General features: G+C 44.1%; 1 protein-coding gene across 3 annotated transcripts in view; it reads left to right on the top strand.

Annotated features, from left to right (window-relative positions):
• LOC138248832 (galactosylgalactosylxylosylprotein 3-beta-glucuronosyltransferase 1-like) overlaps positions 1-22,593 on the top strand; it is a 430,422-nt gene extending 407,829 nt beyond the window's left edge. For all 3 annotated transcript variants that reach the window (XM_069202775.1, XM_069202777.1, XM_069202776.1), the window contains exon 6: positions 20,289-22,593. The gene's annotated coding sequence lies outside the window, so the exon portion shown is untranslated. The remainder of the gene's footprint in view (positions 1-20,288) is intronic.
• Positions 22,594-26,543: the final 3,950 nt, after the last annotated feature.

The raw sequence follows: 26,543 nt of genomic DNA, 5'->3' as shown, positions 1-26,543 counted from the left end.
CCGCTCATACACCAGGAGCACTAACACCAGTGATGACGGCCACAGTGAGTACTGCACCTAGCACACAAGGGAGGGGGGGAGGAAAAAGAGAGTGGCACACACATGCAACACGCAACACCTCCACCAAACACATGCAACATTACATATACACCGCATAACCCTCAGGAATAACGCAAGGAGAAAAGGAATGGAGTCAAATGAGTGTAATATTAGAAATACTTAGAAATACATTCAGAAATCAAAAACAGTATTTACAGTATATACAATACAGACATAAGGCAGGACAATGCCCACTCAAAAATGTCCGTGGCCCACTGGGCCAAAACACATAGGCCAAGGCAACACATGACTCCTGCCACAAAATGGAAAGAACACTGCAGGGGCATCAGGTCAAAAACACACAGGCACCTCAGGGGGATGGGGAAGTGGGGGGGAGCACCTCAGCCGGAAGATGGTACAACGCCACTGCTCCTGGAGGGGGCTCCATGCCCACTGCTTGGTTCTGGGGAGTGCAAGGCCACAATCTCTCAAGTGGGTGGTTTGCCCACTGCTTGCTCCTGGGGAGTGCAAAGCCACAGTCTCTCAAGTGGGTGGTTTGCCCACTGCTTGCTCCTGGGGAGTGCAAAGCCACAGTATCTCAAGTGGGTGGTTTGCCCACTGCTTGCTCCTGGGGAGTGAAAAGCAACAGGCTCTCAAGTGGGTGGTTTGCCCACTGCTTGCTCCTGGGGAGTGCAAAGCCACAGGCTCTCAAGTGGGTGGTTTGCCCACTGCTTGCTCCTGGGGAGTGCAAGGCCAAAGTCTCTCTAGTGCATGCCTTTTTCCACTGGTTCTGGAGGGGGCTTTGTGCCCAGTGTGCTTTATCCTGACAAGGAGGCAGTGAGTGGATGCCTTCTTCCACAGGTTCCGGAGGGGGCTTTGTGACCAGTGTGCTTCATCCTGGAAAGGAGGTGGTGAGGGGATGCCTTCTTCCACTGGTTCCGGAGGGGGCTTTGTGCCCAGTGTGCTTCATCCTGGCAAGGAGGCGGTGAGTGGATGCCTTCTTCCACTGGTTCTGGAGGTGGCAACATGCCCTGTGATGCAGATGTTTTGGAGTGCAAGGTCACAGACTCTCACTTGGGTGTCACAACGACAGATTTTGCTGGGGCCAGGACGCACTGTAGCCCATGTGCACTACACACTGCTCTCTGGCGGTGACGGCTGCTCATTGAATCGCAGTTGCGCTGCAGGTGGCGGTGCTGGCAGTGGTGGTAGCCTCAGACGGCTGCCCACTGGGACTGCTGCTGCTGGCAGTGGCACTGCTTGCAGCGGTACAGGTGGCGGTGCTTGTGGCGGTGCAGGTAGCGGTGCTGGCCGCGGTGCAGGTGGCAGTGTTGGCGGTTCTGGTTGTAGCCTCCAGGCCTGCAGCCTTGGATGGCTAAAGTGCCCTGGCTGGTGGTCTGTGCTCCTTCCTGCCCTTGGCAGATGGTGGTGCTTCCTTGCTACTGGAAGCTGGAGTCTTTGACTTGGCCTTGCTGGCTAGTTGTGCCTCCTTTTCTTTGCTGGATGCTGTCCCCTTCTTGCCCTTGCCAGGTGGCGGAACCTTCTTGGCCTTGGCAGGTGTTGGTGGCACACTGGCTGGGTTGACGGGTGCCTCCTTGGAGCCTCTCACAGCTGCAGAAACCACAGCGGACGTGGACTTGGTGGCTGAGGTGCTGGGCTGGGTTCTGGACACCCTGGCCCGAGGTTAAGGACAGGGGGGGGAGGGCTAGGGAAAGCTTTTGAGGGACACTGGGGCACTGCACTACCTGGAGTCTTGCTACCACGGAACGTACCTTCCCCCGTAGGTCATTCCACCTCTTCCTGATGTCATCCCTTGTTCTTGGGTACTGTCCCACGGCGTTGACCCTGTCCACGACTCTCCGCCATAGCTCCATCTTCCTTGCAATGGACGTCTGCTGCACCTGTGATCGGAATAGCCGTGGCTCTACCCGGATGATTTCCTCCACAATGACCCTTAGCTCATCCTCTGAGAACCTGGGGTGTCTTTGTGGTGCCATGGGTGTAGTGTGAGTGGTGTGTGTAAGGGTGTGTGGGGTGATGTGTTGGGGTGTGTGCTGTGAGGTGCGTGGATGGTGTATGGGTGATGGAGTTATGTGGCTCTGATTCAGTGGGTGCTCCTGGCTTGTCTCTCTTTCAGTTGGCAATATTTTTTTTCATTGTAAGGGGTTGTGGGTATTGTGGGTGTGTGTTGTATATTGGATTGGGTGTGTGGGTGTGGTGTGTGTATGTGTGTCAGGTGTTTATAGTTTGAATTGTCCAATGAAGCACAATAAGAATACAATTGTGACAAGGAGAGTAAAACACAAGAATAACGCTACCATACTGTCCCTATGGTTTGTAGGGATATTTCCTACCTAAGCTATGTTAGAGCATAGCATGTTAAGCTATAATTATGCCTTTCAGGTTCCTCCTGTGAAGGCATCATCCCTCATACCTAAGCAAGAGGCCTGTAGTCTACATAAGCAGCTGTAGTGTGAAGCGATCAGCATACAGTCGTGATCAACTGGCTGGAATCTCCCTCTAACGTACATGGGTCAAAGTAGTGTTTTTACAATAAAACATCTGATGTTCCAAGAAAGGATCCCCACGTAAGAGTATGTATGTTTCTGTGAACATTGGAGACAAAGCGTACCACTTTTGCCGGCAACCTATCTTACTGCAGCCTTGCAAAAAGCACAGAGTGAAAGAAATGTCTTGTTTAAGAACGCAGTGCTGACCTAAGCGAAGAACAGCTAGATAGAGAAAATAAAACAAGACCACAAATGTGGCTAATGTTAAAATAATATAACAAAGCTAAATAAAATATATCTAGGTTAAAGTGCACAGCAGCAGGTCTAGTTTGCTAAAATAACATATATAAAACGATAGCTAAAATGGCTACACAACAGGAGTCCCTGGACTGGACACTGTGACCTGTGTTGAACAACAAGAACCATGTGGGAAGTTGCAGCAATGGGCAATGTAGCAACTAGGAAATGTTGTAAAATGCAGGCAGCTATGTCTCAGCGCTCCAATTCACTGTCTGCAAGCCAAAGGGTAGTATGCTAGCTAATCTATGGTTTAACATCAAATAAATGTAATTTGTACTGGCAAGTCACAATTTGCACAGCTCAGTCCAGCTCCGTCACCTTATTCCCTTCAATGTGTGAAGTGCAGCATTAGTCCACGTTTACCTTTCTTTGTATTCTGGCACTTGCAGTGCAATGTACAACATCACTCACCACAACTACAACTCCCAGAATACACAGCAAAAACATGGACAGGAACAATACATCAAGCATGCACACTGCTACCCTGCACAATCTGACTGTGACAATGCGGGCCACCTTGCACCATGTAGCTCCTCGGTAAAACAAAACATAGACAACAGATGTCAAGGCACTCATGAGTTAGGTAAAAGTTCAGTAGTCTATGTGTTTACGCCTTAGTGTCCTTTTTAAAGCCATCCAATACAAAGTGGACCAGGAGGGTTAGCATGAATCCAATTTATTCTTGAACCGAGATATCCATTTTAAGCAAACAACAGCCAACATGTGTTTCGTCCTGTGAGAAAATAATCTCAAAGACTTCCTCAGGGCTCAAAGTAATATATGAGAGAAAATGCGCGTTTCCGTAAGTGCTACAGTAGCTCTCCTGAGATCCCAAAATGTTTAGTTATCCTGTAACAGAACACCCTAGTAAGTGCATGTGAGCACATAACGGTGTGTGTGTGTGTGTGTGTAAACACCTCCGTGGCTTCGGGAATCACGAGGACACGAAACAACGCGTCCAAAATGAAACGTGGCAGCTTCTCGGTCTCACTTGGGCCCATGCGCCAATCTAGATTGTAAATCCTTTGAATGGAATTGTAATTTCACAGATGAAACAACTCATCTGAGAGGGGGGTCTGGTGTGGGCTATTGGAAGTATCTACACATAGGGACATGGCATAGACATGTCTATAGTACCCAGCATGATGAAACTACATTGCACCCAGCTGACCTGGCATGCAGGATGAGAGCACACGGGGGTCAGCTGCTATGGAAGAGACCACATGAACTCCTCTCATCTGATAAATCAGACTGAATGTGGGGGGGATGCAAGAGATGCACACCAGAGAACGGTGTGTGTATGAACTAATGATGATGTGTAGGCTTAGTGGGCCACTGCTACTGTTGTGCACTGTAGGTGCTGACTGTGCAAGTAATGCCATTTGGTCCATATGGGGAGACCGTGCATACTGGGAAGGTGAGAATGGACATGTGTGCTGCAATGTAGCATCACAAATACACATGCACTGCTGGGTCTGACTGTGCCCCACTTATGTCATACCTGGGGAGGGATAGAAGAGAACAGCCCATTGGGGGGCTACAACCTACATGTCCTGTGGACCTGGGGGAAGATGTAGCATGTGCCAGTAAGAGTCTGATGCAACATTGTCTCACAGTGCCACATGTAATGGTTGGAGGATGTTGAACAGGGACCTGACAAGGGATACTAAGAACTACTTAGCCACCACAAATGACAGGAGTCATGGAAGCTCCCAGGCTGAAGTGGGCCTAGTGAAGTGGGATTCATATGTAGGTACCTGGCACTATTACCAGCACTACCACCATGTGGGGTGATGATTGACCTATAGCTTTCTGTGTAACAAAGCAACATGTAGCACCATTGGATATGGTCACGCATGATCCATGTGTCGTAGGCATGTCAGAATGAATGTATAGTCTGGGTAGCATCACTGTGTGGCACTAACTCGTGTCCCAGGACTTAAAAGTAGGTAATCAGAGGAGGAATGTACACATACAATGGCATGGGCCTGAGTCAGATGACATGTGACACTCTGCAGATAAACAACTCTGAACTTGATGAAATGGGGGGAAATATCAGTGATCATAATCTATCCAGTAGGACAGGGCCAACCCCCTCAAAGTAGGCACACAGTGTATGTGAGAACAATGCAGAGATACTGTCATGTGTAATGGAAATACAGTGAAATTTTGTATCAATACCCATGCTACACAGGTGTACTACACATTACTGTTGATTTGAAAGTGCTACATCTGAAAGCATGAATGTCAACCTGATTACTCATGCTAACATCTAACAGAGATCACCATTAACTTTTCTCTATCTCATTGGAGAGGATGATCCCATACCTCGTGGACAGCAGACTGTTCTGGACTTTACTGATAATGTGGATGACGAGCTGCAAACCATCAACCCGGACACCCTCCAGCAGATCCTGGGCACCATCCACACACCATCTCCTGTCGCGCGGAGGCATGACAGCATTGTGGGGTCTCCAGATGATCCACCTGACATTCATCAGACACCACCTGCCAGCCCGCCCTGGACTCTAAGGACCCACAACTAATATTTCAACAGACTGTGGTAGGAGTCCAGTGGGAGCTGGCAGATCAGATGTGAGCGGGGATGGAGACCATGGAGGGCAACCTAGAGGCAGTCCATATGTTCCTCAATCCAAATAAGAGGCCCCGGCCCTCACCTCTGTGACCTCCAGCAGTCCCTGGCTGACATAACTGGTGTCATGAGGCAGAGGCATGAGCAAATGCCCTGCCAAAGTGGCACCAGTGATGTTGCCACCCAGCTGGGGGGAATCAGAAACATCTTGGAGTCCATGGAACAGAAGCAGGACTCCCTCATGGCCACCATGGGTGCCTACCACCGTGACATTGCTGCTGAGTTGTAAAATCAACAGATCCTTCTTGCTGCTGTGCTGCCTTATGTATGGCCACAGAAAAATCTGCTGTGGACAATCAACATCTTCAGCCTCTGATGTGTGTTTGCCTCCCTCTACTTTGAAACCTACAACACCCCACTCATGGGAGGCACCACATACATCAGAGGAAGAAGATGTGGACTGCACATCTTTCACCTGCAAAAGTGCCCAGTAGCATTTTTCTGTGGCACATACCCATTTTCTCCTTTGCCCTCTGCTTAAGAATATGCCAGTGTCAAATCAACTGGCAGTGTACTCTTTTGCATTCTCCCTCTGTTGACTCTACACATTTGTGGTGTGTTGTTGTGGCCAATACCCTAATGGCAATGTGGTCCTTCTCATCACCGAAGCTCTCCTCTCCTGCATATGCCTCATGAGTTCCTTCCCACGGACTCTGTCTGGATATCCATGGGCTCAAAACATCTGTTGGGGTTCTATATGATTTGTTCCTCTGAACATCATATCATTTTGCACAAATAAATAAAAGCACTAAGTACAACCTGTGTGTTGTATGTGTGTCTGAAGCAGGACTAATTTGAACATGTTGTATAGTATTAAGCAAATACACTGACTGCTTGCCAAAGGGACATGTGTGTACTGGAGCCAGAGGCAAAGCCACACAGCCAGAGTGAAACATAATTGGTTAACAGGTTCTGTATGTTAACTACCAAGCATGAAGTGTAACACGCATTATGCAGTCATTGTTAATGCTGACTCACATCACAGGTGAGTGGTCTAAGCATGGACAGTAGCAACCAAGCAACATTGCTGTGACAAGCAAATGATGCAAGTGTGAGTGTGTAAGGGGCAGGTATCAATGTGTGAGTAAAATTCCTTTGATTAGGGTGAGTGCAATAACTACAACATCCCACCAATGCATGTCCCATGACTTACCTTTGGAGAGCAACTGTATGTGAATACCTGTGTAGGGCTGTGTATGCGTTCACATCCAGATTGTCACGTACACTGCTCAATGAGGTTTGTAGAAAGCTCATGTGATTTCCTGGCCAACCTGACAGGCACCTGCCCATAGGGAAATCACCTATTCACACATGTTTCCAATCACTAATGGCAAAGACAAAGGCATGTACCTAATATTAGCTAAGCAGACATGAAAACTCCTCCACAGTAAATCATGATGGAGACTTGTACGTAGCAAACAACAAAATATAATGAAACCTTAAACATCTGTAACTAACACTACCTAACCTACACAACCTAACTATTCAAACCTAACCTACCCTACCTTATACTTAATACTAACTGCAACTACCTTAACTTAACCTATCTTGCTCTATACATTTAACACCACATGATAAACATCACCCCCCTTAAAACACATCTTCAGACAAAGACAACAGAAACTACATCTATTCATCAACTAACTACACATTTACACCTAAACAAGTATATATATATATATATATATATATATATATATATATATATATACATATACATATATATATATTGAAAAAAAACTATAACTTGCTCCCTAAGGTAACTATAACTCTCACCCTTGAAATCCACTGTTTTCTTATCAATATTATTATTGCAAATGCAGTAATATCAAACATTCCATACAAGATCTCATCAATGACATAATATGTGGAGTAATTAGCTGTGTATGGTGAAGGCGCCAGTTATAGTTACCTTAGGGTGCGAGTTAGTTACTTGAAAGAACTCTAACTATAACTGCTGTGTTTCTATGGTTTTGTACGAGTTTATCTAGAACCAAACTATAATGCAGTGGCGGTTTCTCTTCAAGGGCGTCGGGTCTCCGCCCCCTTTACATTCTCGGTGAAAAATAATGCATCGAAGCAAAGCTGAAAACTGCTTACTGACCGAACTCGTTGCAGTGATGACAGTGGAGTGACGCTTTCCTGGGCAGGCACAAAGTCTAGAGAATTTTGCTGAGCTGACAATCTCACAGCACTGAGGCCTGTGAGGTCATCAACTCGGCAAAGACACTGCATCACGGTTCAGTCTCCACCCCCTGATGACGTGGAGGTAGAGTTAGCCCTGGGCGTTTCAGATTCAAACCCAGCAGCTCTCGGCCTCCACGTCAATCAGTGAGAGGAGACCATTGTCACCACACCCTTTTTCAACTCGTCACAGGGTGGGGTGGTACCAGACCCTGTGACGAGTTGGTAAACGATGGGGTAGAGACTACAAGCAGGAAGCCACGAAATCGAGTGTGCGCAGTGTGTGAGCTGGACTTTTGAAGACACACTGCGCAGACTCGAGGTGCTGCTTCCCACGCTGCAGTTCATGCTGGATGCCTTTTGAGCTCCGGTATGCCTTCGATTTACTGCCAGCAAGCAGACTTGTGGGGACAGTGAAGCAAAGAGCAAGGTGTTGCGCATTGCATGTGCGTGTGTCTATTTGAATTAGTCAGCATCCCTGAGTCCCGACTCGCCTGGCTTGAAGCTTCCCTCCATGTCACCAGGCGAGGCAACAAAAATGTCAGCTGGGGTCATAAATAACGTGAAAGGGTGAATGGCTGTATGAGTGAATGAATGGATGGCTGATGGATGTGTGAGTGAAAGGGTGGGTGGATGGATGTATGAGTGAAAGGGTGGATAGATGGGTGAGTAAAACAGTTGGTGGGTAAAAGTGAAAGGATGCATGTAGGATGGATGAGTAAAAGAATGGATGGATGAGAGAAAGAGGATGGATGGATGGGTAAATGGGCGGATGGATGATTAAGTTCAAGAATGGGTGATGGATGGATGAATGAAAGAGAGGGTGAAAGGGTAGGAGGATGGATGAGTGAAAGTGTGGATTGATGATGAGAGAAATTATGGATGCTTGAGTGAGTGAAAGTATGGATGCTTGAGTGAAAAGTCAGATGGATGGATGTGTGAGTGAAAGGGAGGATCGATGGATGTATGAATGAAAGGGTGGATGGATGGGTGAGTAAAAGGGTGGGTGGGTATATGAGTGAAAGGATGGATGTAGGATGGGTGAGTAAAAGAATGGATTGGTGAGTAAAGAAAGGATGGATGAGTGAAAGAGAGGGTGGATGGATGGATAAAATGGTGGATGGATGAATACGTGAAAAAATGGATGGATGAATGAAAGAGAGGGTGAAAGGGTAAATGTATGGATGGGTGGATGAGTGAAAGGGTGGATGGATGATGAGAAAAAGTATGGATGGATGAATGAAAGGGTGGATGATGAGAGAAGGTATGGATGGTTGAGTGATGGTATGGATGGATGGAGTGAAAGTGTGGATAGATGGATGAACAAAGGAATGCACGGATGAGTGAAAGGATGGATGTGGGGTGGTTATGAACCCGCAACTTTGGTAGCTACAGTGGAGTCGAAGTTCTTGATGGGCATCTTCTGTCTGCAACTTGGCAGACAAAGGCGAGTGATTGAAAGGAAGGATGAATATGTTAGTTAAAGGGTGGATGGATGAGTGAGTGAAAGGATGGATGTGTAGGTGGATGAATGAATGAAGGGAACGATGTAAGGATGGGTGAGTGAACAAATGGATGGATGAGTGAAAGGGAGGATGGTTGGATGGATGAGTGAAAGGGTAGATGGATGGATGATGAGAGAAAGGATAATGAATGGATGAGTGAAAGAATGGATGCATGAATGAAAGGGTGGGTGGATAAGGATAGAAAGGATGATGGATGAATGAGTGAAAGGATGGATGAGTAGAAGAATGAATTGATGAGTGAAAGTGGGTTGATGCATAGATTAAAGGGTGGATGAGTGAAAAAATGGATAGATGAGTGAAAGGGAGGGTAGATAGATGGATTAAAGAGTGAATTGATGGGTGAGTGAAAGGTGGATGGATAGTTGGATGATGGATGGATGGAAAGATTATGAGAGATAAAATGATGGATGGATGAGTGAAAGGATGGCTGAGTGAAAGTATGGATGGATGAGTGAAAGGGAAGGTGGATTGATAAATGGATTAAAGGGTGGATAGATGGATGAGGGAAATAATGGATGGATGAGTGAAAGGTAGGGTCGATGGATTGATGAAAGGGTGGATGGATGAATGAGTGAGTGACTGAAAAGATGGATGTGTTAAAGGATGGATGAATGATAGGTGCATGGATGGATAGGTTTGATGGCTACATATTAAGATGAATGGATAGACTGGAAATGTATGGGTGGACAGACAGAATGGTGAAAGACTGAATGATGGATGAAATAATGAATGAATGACAGAATGAAATGGTGGATATCAGCAGGCAAATGGAAGGAGGAAAGGGTGAATGGATACAATTAAAACAGGAGCGCTCTTTTGGGAAGGGATGTGATGACTTGCTTTGTTTGCTTGGTGCCATATAGTAAGAGCTTTTGTTCGGAGTGCGTGGTGTTTCAATTTTCTGGCTTCTCCCTTGAACCAGCCACAGAGCAGATATAGTGAACGTTGGGCCAGAAGTCCCCAAAGGGCATGCAAACCCATTAAAACTCCTGCAGGGGAAGGTGCCAAGTGTGCGCACAGTTGTGACCGAAAAACATGCCAAACACGGTATATGTTGAAACTGCCCATTAACATGTTTAGGGGGCAGTGATGGATTCATCCATTAGTGCAAACATGTTGTGTGGCCAGGGAGACAGATTCTCTCCAGACACCATCTTAGTGTTGGTGTAAAAACAGACAGTACAATTAACATGATATATGTGATTGTACTTAGAAAAATGGGTTGGTGCCAATTTGAAAACATTGAAATGGTGACTAGCATCGCAAAAATTGCCATGCTCCCCACACCCCACAATGTGAACCTCTTCCTCCCCCCACCCCGGGCCAAGCCCAGCCCCACCATTCTCAAACTTCACCAACCGCCACTGCTATAATGTCCCTGTAACAGTTGTTTTTTTCAGTGAATTTCTATGTTTTTTTAACGTAAAGTAATTTTAATTTCTATATGTTATTCCAACCCCGCGGGGGTTGGTCGCAAGGCCTTGCCTTGCAGCCAAGCCCTTATAACCACCCAACCCCCGCCACACAAGGCCTTGGCTGTGGGCAGTGCAGGTTGGCCACAGGGCATGTGTCTGTCAGTGGATGTGTGAGTGGGTGCGTGAGCGTCTGAGTTTGTGTCTGAGTGGGCGCATGAGCCTCTCAGTGCATGTATGAGTAAGTGAATTAGAGTATAAATGAGTCTGTCGTTTACTTTCAAATTTGTCCATAATTGCAAATATTTTGCACATCAATCACAAAAATTCATGAAAATTTGAGAAATTTCACAAATATCATGTGCCATGACGCAAAAGTAAATCAAACCTATAATTTGCCCCTAAAAAACACCTATATATTTGTCCTTAAATATCTTCTAAACTACTGAACGGATTTACACCAAATAACAAAAAGCGCAATCTGGGTACCGGCATCTAGCTTTCTGCCAAATTTGGTGTAATTCCGTCCAGTGGTTCGGGCTGTAGATGTGTTGACGGGTCTTATGGGAACTAACATGAGAAATGCAATGTTTTTTTAGCCACCTTTTTCTTGGCCCCCGCTTGACGGATAACCCCGAAACGTCCTGTGCGCAACAAGAATCACAGAGAACATTTTGTGGAGATTCATGAAACAGTGCCATATATATAGGCAAGTCAAAAAATGCTTTTTCAAGGAAAAGATGGTCCTACCTGCCAGAGGGTAAAATATATATATAATTATGTTATATTTTTTTGTATTTTTATATTTTATAGAAACGCATAAATTACACATCAACCCCCACCCACAAAAAATCCTGATAAAACCAAACCTCTAAAAATGTACCCACCCTACTAACAAAACCTATTGTATACTACACAGACTAACCTAAAATAAGCTATATAAAAACTCCTACACTAAAAACAACTCTGTACAAGCGACAGGGAAGAAAGGGTGTCTGTGGCTCATTTTGCTTTCTAGGTTCTCTGTACTGCCTGCTTGATCTCATTTAGCAGAATGGGCATATTGTCCATTTTGTGCTCCAGGCCCGCTACACAAAGTTTTAGGTCTGATATCTCCTTACACATGTCCTGCTCAAAGTTTGCAGTGAGTCCTGGTGGTAGAGCTTGGGAGACATGTGGTCCTTTGTGGCTTTCTGTAGAGGTGGATTGTCCTACATCTGCAGATCCATCCTTGTCTGCTCCTCGAGCCTTGATGGTGGAAGGCTGGGAAAGAGTTGGTGCATCCTCTGGAAATGCTCCTCACTTCCTGGATGACTTCTCCTTTTCGTATGTTTTGGCCATTTTTAGATAAGCCTTCTGGATGTGCTTCTACTGCTCCTAGCGTATCTGGTGCTGCTTTTTCTGCTCCCAGGTCACGTTCTCTGTTTGATCATAAAGAAAACATGCCATACAAAGGGTAACTTGTAAAATGGACATCAACCATGATACATTAATCCTATCTTCAAATATCACAAGTTACACTTTCCATATCCAAAACTTATTTTAAAGGTCAAAGCGATCATACATCTGCCTAATATCTATCATCACCTGCATTACTATGCTCAAAGTACCAACGCAAAGCAAATGTTCTCTCCAGCAGTGTAAAGCTTTGGTCCACCTACAAGACATAACATGATAAATTTCACTGTGATTGTAGGACACATACACTGTGGTGAAATATTGCACATTACACATGAATTGCAATTGGCAATGTGACCATTCTTGTTGTAGCAACTAAAATGGCTCATTTGACACGCCTCAATAAGACACATTGTAAGGCAGGCTGACATGTATACAAACATATGAGGAAGCAATACATACATCAGGTGGGCACATTGTAGAACCATTTGAAATGACTCACTACTACAGTATTTCCCAAGGGTAGCAGACTTTCTTGGCATTCTGCACCTAAATAACTCACATATCACACTCAGCCAGGTATAGCAATATCCATGCCTTACTCTTTTCTTCACGTGCACATGACTATGATATAAACGTCACACATTAGCCATCCTTCTTCCTTCATTTAACAGAAATCAGTATCTGTCAGTGCTGCATAGTTGTAGACTTTGATCATACATCTCCTGTGCATCCCCAAAACTATTTTTTTGCAAATCAAACAGAAACATGTTTGAGATATGTTCACTTGTATGACATTCCACGTCAGATCTCTGTACAGAGTTACATACATCAGGCCTTATTTACATGAGACATAAACAACTGGAGTGTCCCAAAATAGGACAGCTCCTGAAAAATCACATACCCCAGGGCAGCACAAGTTAGCAAATGTCCTTGAGGCAAGCCATCAAATAGAAATGTGCACACTTCGTCAGCTTGCACACAGCACATCTGTTAACGTGCACCATGGTGGAAACAGAGAATGTGTTAAGTAGGTTTGATAGGGCCACTGGTCAGTGTGAGAGCATGACAGCCCAGTATTTTAAAGGATCTGTGGCATGTTTTGTGGGGGCATGGAATTTGTACCCTGACATATATGACCCACTGGCACTATGGCACAAAACATCTATAGGCAAATGAGATTCAAAGAATAAATCACAAACCATGTGTACTTACCAGCAGTTTCACCAACTTTAATTCCAGGGTATTCCATGAGGTCACGTTCCCGGCTTATTACATCCACCCAGCGATGCTTGAGTTGATAGGTTGTCCGCTCTACCCCGAACATTCTCTGCACATGGACGCAGACCTTCTCCGAACTTATCTTCCATGCCTCAGTCCTGTAATCCTAGGCGACCCTGCCTCCCTTGCCATCATATTGGGCAGTAGTGGGTTATGAACCACAGGAACTCACCCAACTCCTGGGGATTCTTTGTTTTCGCCCTTCCCTTCCCCAACATCTCCCCCCCAAACACACTCTGCACAACCAAAAACCCCAGATACTCAAATCTACCCCTAACAACAGTAATACCCCTAAGACATACACCCAATAAAACACAGTACAATACAAAATACAAATACAAAGGACAATGTAAATGTTAGGGCCACCACAGGGACAGCAAACAGCACAACAGACTCCAAGAACACCACTCCTCTCTTCAGCAACACCACAACACAACGTCTCTCAAGCACAGACAAATGGACTGTGAAATAAAGAGAAAATGAAAGTAACTTCACAGTTCCTGGTTTGCAGCATGGGAAATCCATTGCATCACTTCCTGGGCGGATGCATCATGTTTTAAGCTAAAATGCATTTTTTTTATGCTTCAAGTGAAAGTGTGGATTGCATCATGTTTTAAGCTGATGCATCGATTTTTTTGATGCTTCAAGTCAAAGGGTGGATTCCAAACAAGGCCTGTCAAGGCGCAATATTGTAATTCAGACGTATAGGATGGGATGCATAATTTTTGGATGACACGATGACTGTAAAAACACACATTGGACTCATCTGTCTTTTCTTTTTTGATGCAATGGTACAAATGTGTATTTTTATGTACGTATGATGTGATGTGCAATGCATGTAAACAGTTACAGAGATTGTTGTGTTGACTGTGAATAGTTGGGGTTACCTGCTTCCTGTCTTTGCATGTGTGTAGTGTGTGTTGACAGTGTACATATGTGAGTGCATGCATTACTAGGATCATACTATGCATAGGGATCAATCCCTCTGTGAGTGCAATGGCACACCTTACAAGAGTTGCCCCATATACCAACTATGTATTGGCACCTGATTACATTGCTTGAGGTACCCCCAAGGAAGCTGCATACTTGCTCTGGCATGGGATCAGCACACCCACATCTAAGACAGCGCAGTCTTCTGCCAATCTATGCCAATTGACAGAAGATTGGATGGACTGTTGGGCCTTTTATACAGGCCCATGTTGGCATCCACATTTTACATGAGTCATCCAGATAACCCATAGGGGTTGTTCAGCAATAATGCACCAACAAGGTTCTTGCGATATACCCATTACACTGGGTAACACCTGTGAGCCTCTTGGGGTGTGTTAATTTACTCCATAGTTATGAGTACAGGATGATCCACATGGCTAGGCTTTGCACAGCTTCAGGGATAATATGGAGAGGGTTGTACCACTGGATGGGCCGATAGTGGGGTGACACCACTGTCACCGGTCTGTGGTACCTAGGCTCATATCTGTATGACTTGCCATTCTAGATTGCCCTAGGGTTGCAGTGTACCCACTCAGGGGGTGACCAACATTGTTTGTTTCAACCACTCTATTGTGTAAGTCGCATACAGGTGACAAACTGGCTCCGTATGTGTGGTAGTATTAATGACCCATGTTGATATGTGCATACCAACGGTTAACAGAAAGCCTTACGAAACACACACCATAACATGTTAGACCACACAAGCATCGGCTGTATGGGCTGGTATTTTGGAGCATATGTAATGCACATTCACATTGCAACAACTCCTTCTCTTCCGTCTCAGGCTCACTTTCAAGTTTGTGGATCACGAAGTCAGCTTGTCTAGCCACAACCCGTCAGGTGTAGTACAATCATATATATGTTGACCATTGACACCCATCACACTTTGGGGGTCATTCCGACCCCGGCGGGCGGCGGGCACCGCCCGCCGGGCGGAAACCGCCCAAACACCGCCCCGCTGTCAGATGACCGCGGGGGACATTCCAACTTTCCCGCTGGGCCGGCGGGCGATCTGCAAAAGATCGGCCGCCGGCCCAGCGGGAAAGCCCCAGCAAAGATGAAGCCGGCTCCGAATGGAGCCGGCGGATTTGCTGCGGTGCGACGGGTGCAGTGGCACCCGTCACGATTTTCAGTGTCTGCCAAGCAGACACTGAAAATCTTTATGGGGCCCTGTTAGGGGGCCCCTGCACTGCCCTGCCCAGTGGCATGGGCAGTGCAGGGGCCCCCAGGGGCCCCACAACACCCGTTCCCGCCAGCCTCTTCCTGGCGGTGTAAACCGCCAGGAACAGGCTGGCGGGAAGGGGGTCGGAATACCCATGGCGGCGCTGCTTGCAGCGCCACTATGGAGGATTCCTTTGGCCAGGGGAAAACCGGCGGGAAACCGCCGGTTCCCCTTTTCTGACCGCGGCTTTACCGCCGCAGTCAGAATTGGCCGGGAAGCACCGCCAGCCTGTTGGCGGTGCTTCCACGGTCCCCGGCACTGGCGGTCATGGACCGCCAAGGTCGGAAGGACCCCCTATGTGTCTATATTGTGTGAATACTTAAAGTTGGGTGATAGGTATGCATTCAGACATGATGTTCACCTGCACATGTACAGCCACATCAAAACAACATATCTTGAGGTGCATCATTGCCTGGAAGTTTGGGTGGATGAACCTTGCTTTTTGTGCTTTGTAACAGACAATTGTTTCATACGCAGCATTTTAGTGGTGTGTTCTCATATTTGCACCCAGACTGAACTCATAAGGGTGAAGCCATCGTTTGTAATCTGAGTGCAACACACAAAGATGGTAGCCAATATCACTTCTGTTTCCATTGGCTTCATGGCCTAGTGGAGCAAATGTGAGCACATTGGTAATAGGTAGACACTCTTACACTGGCAAGGTTTAGTATTTAGCATTTGTATGTGTAATATGAGGTCTCCTAATGGATTTGATATGTGGTTGCAGATTTGTATGTTGCGTAGGTAGACTATATGGATTGGACTGTGTTTCCATGAACATACTATGTGGGTCATTTCACAGTCATCATACTATGAGTGAACTCTACTATCCTCCACAAGTATGAGGCTGTACAAATGGCTAGCTGTACTAGAGACACACACAGTAATTGCACACTTTCTATGTTAGGACACCATGTTCATTGTGTTTAGCAGAGGTGGACTATTTTTTCCAGGTTGTTGCCATGCATACCATTTCAGATGTACCAGATGTTGTACAGTGCGTTTGTCACACATAGCTACATGTTTTCTGTGTGACGATTACTAGCAAATGTGATGTGAGTGCTCAGATGTTTATTGTGACTATGAAGTAAACTTGTTTACACAATGGTAGTGCTTATATGTTTATTTTCACATCGGTACACCAATTCATGTAGTCATAATTGTGTGACAATATGAAACTCATTCAAGCATTTGTGACTAAATTTTGTAGAGTATGGTTTCTCCGCCGTGTTGCTGCTACTAATTGGAAATTTTGAGTTTGCTCCTCATTTTCCTTAGCCTCATCGTCAGGAACTTTGTGCTCCTCATTGTCATCTATCGATACACAAATGTTATGTAATATGCAGCACACTAGCTACATTTTGCAAACCACTGGTGGCAAGTAGAGTAATCGGCCCCCAGACATATCCTGGCTCCTGAAGCAGTACTTGAGGACTTTGAAAGTCCTCTTTAGGGGGACCAGGTCCTGCTTAGAGCATGATGAAAGCTCCACTGGGCTTCTGTATGTGGGTCTATAGGAGTATTCATCACCCACAGCTGAAGACAATAACCTTTGTCCCTACCTGTGTTGGCAGACACTGAGATGTGTACTGTGTCACCCATTTCAAATAGATAGTTGCTCTGTTAGGTACCTGAGTTTTGCTTACCTACAAGTAGGCCATTTCCATATTGTCCAACCTGGAATCGCTTGTTCATGACTGAGTGCTGGATTATGTACTCATCGTGCACACTGCCGGGGTATTTTGCCAGCACATTTGTAAATAACCCAAAATGGTCGACAGTGGCCTGGACTTTGATGGAGTGGGTGTGTTTCCTCTTATGGAAGAGATGGGCAGTTGCAGCAGGAGGAACCAATTGCATGTGCATGCAGTCCATGTCACCCAGCACATGTGGGAACCCAGCAATGGCATAAAATCCTTGTTTGATCTCCTGATGCTGTTGCTGGGTGTTGGAGAAGACGCTGTAGCAGGGTGTCAGACAGATGATGGCACCCAGGACAGAGGGGAGGAATGGGGAGAATGATGGCTGAGAGATTCCGCCCACTCTTGCTGCTGTTGTCTGGAGGCACCCCGAGGCCAGCAGAAGTTTTGTGTGTGGAGGGATGTTGGTAACCCTGTCCACTATAGCCTGGAGTCTTGGTGCAATCAGGTGTAGCAGCCGTACTATGGTACGGTATGGTATGCTACTCCCTTCTCAGATGGTAATGGGTAATTACCTCTTCCTCCCTGAGTCCAATTAGTGACATACACTGTTGATAGATATGCTCCCTTCTCCTGCACTGCCTCCATGGTGCAGGTGGTTGTGATAGTGGTGGTGATGGTGGAGGTGATGGTCGTCTTGGGGCTCCAAGCTGCAGTAGGAGTAGATCCATGGTATCCTAGAGCGTGCCTGAGTGATTTAGGTATGCTCTCCTAATATACCAGTGCCAATGCATACTTTTTATGCCTGGTCTTACAAGGCGTTAATTTTTTGATGCATTGGAGACTCTGTGCGACTTCTGCCAAAGGAGTGTCATTTTTTTAAATCCTTGTAAATATGGCGCTGTCAGTTCTGCTTGTTTTTTTAAAGCGAGAACGCCTACCTTTCATATTATTGTCATTGCCTGACGCAGCCGGATCTTGCACTAGGAAAAACTGACGCATGGGAGGTAAAAGTGACACTAGAGGCCTCTAATGTCACTTTGTAAATATGGAGCTAAGAGTGCACCGCTGATGCGTCAACACAAAATGATGCAGCAGCGGAGCAAGCTCCTTGTAAATAAGCCCCATAGTTTCTATCAAATACACATATAGTTACATTCTAAATTTAACACATATTCTATCAATACTGTAATGGGCCCCCAGTCTATGGTGAAACCAGGTATAACCCTGCTTAACTACTTTCATCAGCCCATACCTGCTGCCCACTACCCACTTGAAAGTTAGATATTCATACATGTCTGTGTAACACTCTTACATCTTGTACTCTTTGTTGGCTTTTCTAGCTGGAGGACTCACAATTTACTCCTGTACACCAGGGAATCTCCTGAAGAAGAAAATGTCTGCTTAATAGTTTGTTTACGAAGGCGCAGTTAAGAATGCACCAGCTCCCCTTTCTACAATATGCAATGAATAGCAAATCAACAATAGATTATGTCAACGTCTATACATGTGAACATCAAATACAGTTCATTCATTCCAATCTGCAGGTAAACGAAAGGTCATAAGCAAATCATACTTTCCTGTTGCCAACAACAGATCACCAAGATAGATCACAAAAATAAAACTTTGAAGTCCATAGTGATCCAAAGCAACACAGGGACCACCTAATTAAACAGTCCTCCTTATAATTTAGGAATCACTTCTTTGAGGAAAAACATTTCTGTGCCCTTCAGATTTTATAGTTGTGGTGGTCAGTACATCAACATTTCGGTCTCCAGTCATCTGGTTTCCACGTCAGGTATTTCCAGTTTGGCCTGGTCAGGCGATTCCAGGTTGGACAATATGGAAATGGCCTACTTGTAGGTAAGCAAAACTCAGGTACCTAACAGACTAAATAGCTATTTGAAATGGGTGACACAGTACACATCTCAGTGTCTGCCAACACAGATAGGGACTTAAGTATGAGGGCTGTTCCACATACATGCACCATGCATGTGGTTACATATGCAATGCAAATCCTCCAGCCATACATGTGAATATATCTAAAGCCAGGTTTCAGATGTTGCAAGTATATGAGACCATCTTCAGGACAAAAAAAAAGCTTTCAGTCATTTATGACGAGACATGCCTGTTGGGTCTCCTGCCTGGATCCAAACCAATATTGATGGCTAGTAGATTTGAAGATTTGGCAGTACATGCAAAGGCTTACCTTACACTTCTGCAGTGCCCACGTTTTACCACCCTTTCATTGGCACTTCTACATTCCTTCCAAATAGTCCCAGGCACCAGCAGGAAGTCAGACTATCCTACCTTTAAAACAGATGGACCTAGAAACTAGCAAACTAGCAAAACTAGCAAAAGGTAAGTCAGAATTGCACTCAAATTAGAATTGAAGGATTTTTGGACAGTGCCATACTATTAGTCGAGCCGTTGTAATGCATAATAAAGGATTTTCAGATGCCCATCATCATTTTTGTGGGCCAGCTCTGAGCAGAAATGCAGAATGACCCAGAGTGCTGTCAGAATTACTACCTTTGGTTCAATGCTCGGATTGCGAAAGGTGTGGTACCAGTAACTCATACACAGAAAAGGTGATGGGAAAAATGCTAGCAAAAAAGTCTAAACCATTGGCCATTGCTCCAGATGCATTCCAACCAATCATTTTTCACCTACTGTAGACTCTAGAAATCAGTATTGACCCTGCTACTCATGGGAGCAGTCCACCCTCCACTGCCAGACGAAGCCCCTTCCAGAAGGGAACACGAGCAACCCCAGACCAGATCCGGCCTTTTCAGGCATCATCACTGAGGTACACCTTGTATCCTGCGGCACAGCAGAGCCAAACTATAGTTTGAGGAAATTATGTTGTCCTAAATGTAGTTTACAAAAAAAATATATCACCTAAAATCTACAACCAGTAGGCAATATTTTTGTTAAAGATATTTATGACACAGTATTTCTGTGAGATATTTATTATTCTTGTCAGATAATATTTTTGTGAACAATATTCTGATATAGAAAATTCAAAGTTTATGGCAGTAATTAGTAATATATGATACACCCAAAATGTTGTGTGAGGAAAAATTGTGAGGAATTGTGATATTGATCTGTCTATTTTTGACATCTGTTCTAGGGTTGTGTCAATGTCTTTTCACTGATAAAACAAGTCAGCATCGTGTTCCTGGCATCAAGTCTGCACCCACTCCATCTCCCCTGATTGGAAAATGTGGAACAACCTGAGGACCTGAGTGTGGAACTTCATTCATCGAGGACAATGGATCTTCTTAAGGGTTCATGTACAACATGCATCTATTGAAGTGTCGCAATCCCTGTACGCACAACTTTGTAGACATGTTTCCCATAAAAATACAGGAACAACCTAACTTGTCAAACTCCTAGGCTGTTGTATGTGGCTGATTAGTGCCTCTGGATCTGAGTGAGCAGAGCCTGGTGGATATAATTTTTCCATGGAGAAAGCACAATTTTTAGCAAATTGGAAAGAGCTTAGACTTGGTGCCCAAGACCCACAGGAACACTCGGAGCATGTTCTAAATGCCTCTGCTGCATAGACATTGACTTCAGTTCTTTAAAGCTAACATGCTGTAAGGTGATTCATGGATATAGGAGAGAGAAGTTCTACCCCATTTTTATTTTCCGAGACTCGTCACAGTAGATAATGATGAACACCGTTGTATTCCATCTGGAATTTTGGGGTAAAGATATTTCAACGGATGGAAATGTTTTGCAATATTATTCAGTTGAGTCAGTACACATCACATATCATCTACCCCAATAATTCTTGAGACATCGGAGCACAAGAACGGTCCAGACTTGTAATGTATCTCACCCAGGATGTTTCATCCTAATTGCACTAAGAATGAGTGTACCCACAGTATTGTCAAGATGCTGAAAACCTGTACTAAGTGACTGTCATTACTCTCAGTCAGACCTCTAACAAACAGCACTGTTCATGTTTTTATAAAAGGACCGGTTGCAGGAAGTTTGCACAACCTAGGTAAAGTGACATTTGGGTGTCCACTCTCTTGAAAATTGAGCCATATGTGACACATCTGGGCTTACTCTGGCGCCCCCTTACTGCAGCACCTTAGCTGACTGTCTAGCATTGTCCTAACGGGGAGTCAGCCATGTCTGAAAATTACACTGAGCATCAGTATTATGTCCGGCTTACCTCAGCGCACACAATTTCTGGAAAAAACACACATGCAGCCTAAAAACATCTGCAGACAGCATATGGTTTTGTTTAAAATATGTGGAAATACTAGTACTGCTACTTTCTAGGCTACAATACAAAAATTCACTCTATTCTGGAAATTCAAAATAGGCCAATATTTGTTCTTGTGGATTTACCAATAGAAGGAGGAACTGAAGCAGAGCTGGAGCGGCTGTGATATTGCACACCCTGAGATTTTTAAATTTAACATGATGACGCCAGGACGTTGCTGACCAATTGAACCAGTTTGTTTTGATTCTGTACTTTAAGAGATTATCACACTTATAATGTTTTTGAAAATATGTCTTAAAGTAGAACTGTACAAAATAGCCTTCCATCTCCCCCACCACGCCACCTTCTGAGGTCCTGGAAAAGAAAACCTCATCTTTGAAAACCGCAGAAACCATGTCTGACTGTCAGGGGACATCCCTCAAACTAGCCCAAGTGCACTAGCTTAGTCATACCCTAGGATGGGGAGGCCTCAGAGGCCTACAGAACCCCCTTTGTGTCTCTCTCCTACCCGGGGCCACCTGCCATGGGCATCTCCTGGAGCCCTGGAGGTCACTTGTGGCACCAGACAGGTAGATATGGGACATGGGAAGGTATTTTAATGAATATGTTCAAAGATGCCTCAGGCAATTAGGTCAGGGGTGGCTCTAGTGGGTGGGAGATTTTCTTTTCTTTCTTCAGAGCTGCTGGGTTATGGGTTGTCCAAAGAGCGAGTTACTTTAAGGCAACTAAAACTGTAAAACCCACACTGTAGTCTGCCCCTACTACTCACCAGGAACAGTATTATGGAAAGGCACATTTGTACATGTTTGATGAGCTTCTTGGTTCAGTGGTTGATTGTTGTCCTATTTCTGAAATAAACTAGAATTGGCAAAGCTAGCAAGTCTGTCTTTGGCACGTTAGTTCCATGGTTACATTTTTCTTCATTTTTTATTGCAAGCATGTGTCACAAAAATAACATTTTAATATGTTGCCACCCAAACATGGCCACCATAAATGTGGCTTGCAATAACACATTTTGCATATGTGGCTGTTTTGCTAGTGATGTTTTTTAAATAACAACTCTTTTGGTCATGCCATGCATTTGATAATTATTATGTGTGAGGATGCAAGAATAAATCCCTACCTGGCAAAGCACATAAATCACAGCCAGCTGCAATGCTACAGTTTCATCTAAAAACTTTACAAAAACTAAGTTAAAAAACACAGAGAAAATAAATTACTTTTTAACTGTGCACCTGAAGTGCAGGTCAATTAATAGCTGTTATTTACAGGTAATATAAAACGTAAACACAATAAAAAAGAACACTTCGAACCAGCTTTCCCACTGAAGAGAAAGGATTTTTTAGGTGGATATGAACGATGTCTTCAGGCTTTTTACAGTCACTAAGAGTGAAGGAAGCCAATGTGAAAAGTAGGTTGGCCAATGCCACCATGCTGTGTTTAATGGAAGCAAATTGTGAATGACACTTGAATTGAACAATGGATGAAATCTGATACCCAAAAGTCCTTCTGTATACATATTAGATCAGATTTTATGGAAAACAATAGTCTGGCGAGACATATAAAGCTGTCTCAAAGGCCAGCCCTAAAAACAGTTGCTGAGATAAAGGTTGGCTATTGGAAGTACAGAGTTACACTGCCTTGGTGGTTCACAGGGATGTCATTCATGATGTCAGTCTTAACCTTATTTGTGATATGTAAAGTAGTCCTTTATTGTCATCATGTGGTTTCGGTGACATTTACAAACAACTCAATCTTTGGCCTCTTGGTTTATTGATTGAGATATTGGATCACATGTATTCAGTTATCACTTATGCATTCTCTCTCTCTCTCTCTCTATATATATATATATATATATATATATATATATATATGTGTGTGTGTGTACATTACACTGTCAGTGATAGTGCCAAAGTAGTTATAGTTAGGTTTGAGTTTCTATAGGAAAGGATTTTTTGTTTTCCTAATATCTTTAGTGCAGCTTAGCATATCTGCATAAACGTTTCCAGTAATTAGGTTAATCCTTTTTGGCTTCTTTGTGGAAATATCTGCAACAAGTGGGGCAAAGAAAAATAGGGTCCCATAAGTTTGGTTTTCCATGTTAATTCACATCGGAAGTTTTTCTCTTCAATAGAGAAACGGCTGAATGTAATCACCGCAAATTTGAGGAGGACAACCTTTACTGTAGGAAGTGCCTTTGCTTGGTTTGGTGTAAATCCATTCAGTAGTTTTCAAGAAATATGCTTTTAAAAATGTGCTGGGGTGCGCATAAAGGGAGTAAAGAGATAGAGATGTCTTGACCATTTGATTGTTGGAGGATCTGCTTTTCCAAAAGTTAAAAAATAAAGAAATCCTGTTTGCTAAGGGAGCTTTTGCTCCAATCTGTCATTTCAGATCTAAGATCGCTGAGGAAGATCTGCACATCCAATAGAATCTGTTTGGCTGGTCACAACACCAAACGAAAATTTTACAGCTGTCATTACAGTACTCAGGAAGTCAGCCCCCAAGTCCTGAAAACTAAAATGAAATAGCACATAAAGAGGCATGGGGAGCACACTCTGACCCCCAGGCCTGGATCCATGTGACCCTCTCTGTGTTTAATATTTTTTTTAAGCACATTTTGTCATGGGATCCACTAATTCATTGCCTGGATTTGTGGATCCCAGCAAGGCCTTCCATTTAAGAATATGAGAATGATCCAAGGATGCTAAAATATATATATATTTTAAAAAGCTAGAAAGCCCTGGTCATTTACCAGACTCTGCGGCCAACCTCCATCGTACAGGCCCTGCACAGTGGGGTTGTACACCCGCAAAGAGTTGACCACAGGGCCTGGTCGGCGGCTGGGTGATCTGCACATGGCCTTTGGCTGTGAAGAGCAGGGCTGGCAGCCCGCAAAGGCTGGACGAAGGGCTTGGTCTCTGGCCAGGCTCAGTAGCCAACCTCCTGCTGAAGTCAGTGTACAGCAGGGGATGAGCTGTGGTTATGTGCAGTCCGGGGCTGCCCACCAGTAGAGCGTTGGTTGCAGACCCAGGTTAGAAGTTAGGCATAAACAGAGAACAGGTCTAAAAAATATCAACTTAGAATATGACCATAAAAACACATAAATTCAATAAAAGAAACAAAGGTTAAAGTGACGTTATATTTAGGTTTGGTAATAAGATGCTAACATGTGTTATTAGAAAAATAAATGTATTCAAAAAACACACCTTAAATGCAGTTATGGTTATTAAATAAAACCTAAAAGCTAGGTCTGCGTGAAATTTAAATTACACAGAGGTAATTTGCATAATTTTGGAGATTTCGTATTCTCCTTATTATATGAAATTCTGGAAACTATTCCATTATGCCAAGTCCAGTAATTACATGCCATTCGCGGCAACATTTTACTGTGAGCATCATGGAATAATGCAAACTGACAGAACACAAGCAAATGTTGTTCAGACCTATTGTGTTTTTCTTACTATTTTTTTTACTGCAAAATGGGTCCTGGCATCAAAAAATTTATGCCAGGACACAATTCGAGCTAAACTATAGCGCGGGCCACTGGAATTATGCAATTGAGCGGCCACGACGATTTTCGCATAATTATGGATTTGCCGCATTTAACACATAGGGGGTTATTACAACTTTGGAGGAGGTGTTAATCCGTCCCAAATGTGACGGATATACCACCAGCCGTATTACGAGTTCCATAGGATATAATGGACTCGTAATACGGCTGGTGGTATATCCGTCACTTTACCGTCACTTTTGGGACGTGTTAACACCTCCTCCAAAGTTGTAATAACCCCCATAATCCATTATGTGCTGCGTAATCTGCAGATTTTACTAAAATAATTATTTCTAGCTCACACGATTCAAAAGTTAATAAATATGCAGCAGCAAGTCTTGCCGCCCGGGTTGTTTGCAATACTGGACCTGTCACCCTTCTATAGCTTATTGCTACTTTGAGTGTTAAATTGGTACTAATGGAGTTCAAGCAATGCCCAGACCATATTTAAAAATGAAGAAATAATGCATTAATACTGTTACAAAATGTGTCACATTATGCCGCATAATTTGCCTTTTCTTGCTGCAAAATTTACTCAATCCTAATGCATAATTTGGCCCTATCCTGCCGCATAAATACAGTGGATCTGACTATAGCACTAATCAGTGGAGTTATATTTAATGTAATTATGTGTAATATCACATAATTTTCCTGACTTTTCACATATTACACAAAAGCAAATTACGTAGTTCCACACACCCCTACTAAAAACCACTGAAATCCACTCGTTACAGTTCAATGAGCTATGGCTTGCATCTCTTTCATGTTATGCTTATAACCTCACGTATTACAACCACTCATGATTTGTTAAATGGCATTGTTGATGACATCACTAACGATATCTCAAATCACATTGTTGATGATGTCACTGATGACATCATCCATGAGCCTCTTGTTAACATTATTCCATGAAGCCTTACATCATTTTGGAAAAAAATAATTGGTAGTAAAGGGACTACAGTCAAATACAGAGTAAGATTACTGTGTGTCTAAATGTTGGTGCATAGAATGGACATTGGGTACACCTTGCATCAAGTGTACCTGTGTATGTTTAAAGTTATATAGTGCACGGTTTACTCACCAGTGAGGGTTTGTATGCAATCTATACAGCTTCCTAAACAAGATAAAGGCTAAATGCACATTGTGTTGTTTTTGAGGGACACACTTCCAAGTAGGTTCTACCTTGAAGGCAAAGCGTGTTGCCAGAAATCTGTCTAGAAAGCCATTGCTTCTATTTACAACAGGTTATCTACCTGAGGATGTCTGGGCATATGTTAAAATCAAACTGTTGTCGTAGACTGCTATAGACAAATTATATGTAAAGGCAAGATTTATAAGGCAAGAGTGTTTAACTGTAGCACTTCCATGTGGATGCTGAGTTGCTCAGGAATCTACAGTGCAAGGGTGACCAACTCAGACATGTTTCAGTTCATGATGTGATTGTAAACTCTAGTATTGGACACTATTCTGCTCATCTAGCAGTGTGTGTAGAGTATGCGATCATACTACACAGGATTGATGAAGCTGCCTTATGAGTAGCCAAAGCATACTGTCAACTGGGTCTGTCGAGTGTGTTTAAGAGACTAATCCCA

This window comes from Pleurodeles waltl, chromosome 8 (assembly GCF_031143425.1).
Source record: "Pleurodeles waltl isolate 20211129_DDA chromosome 8, aPleWal1.hap1.20221129, whole genome shotgun sequence".
Lineage (NCBI taxonomy): Eukaryota > Metazoa > Chordata > Amphibia > Caudata > Salamandridae > Pleurodeles > Pleurodeles waltl.
The sequence above is the reverse complement of the archived record's forward strand: the minus strand, read 5'-3'. Positions and strand labels throughout refer to the sequence as shown.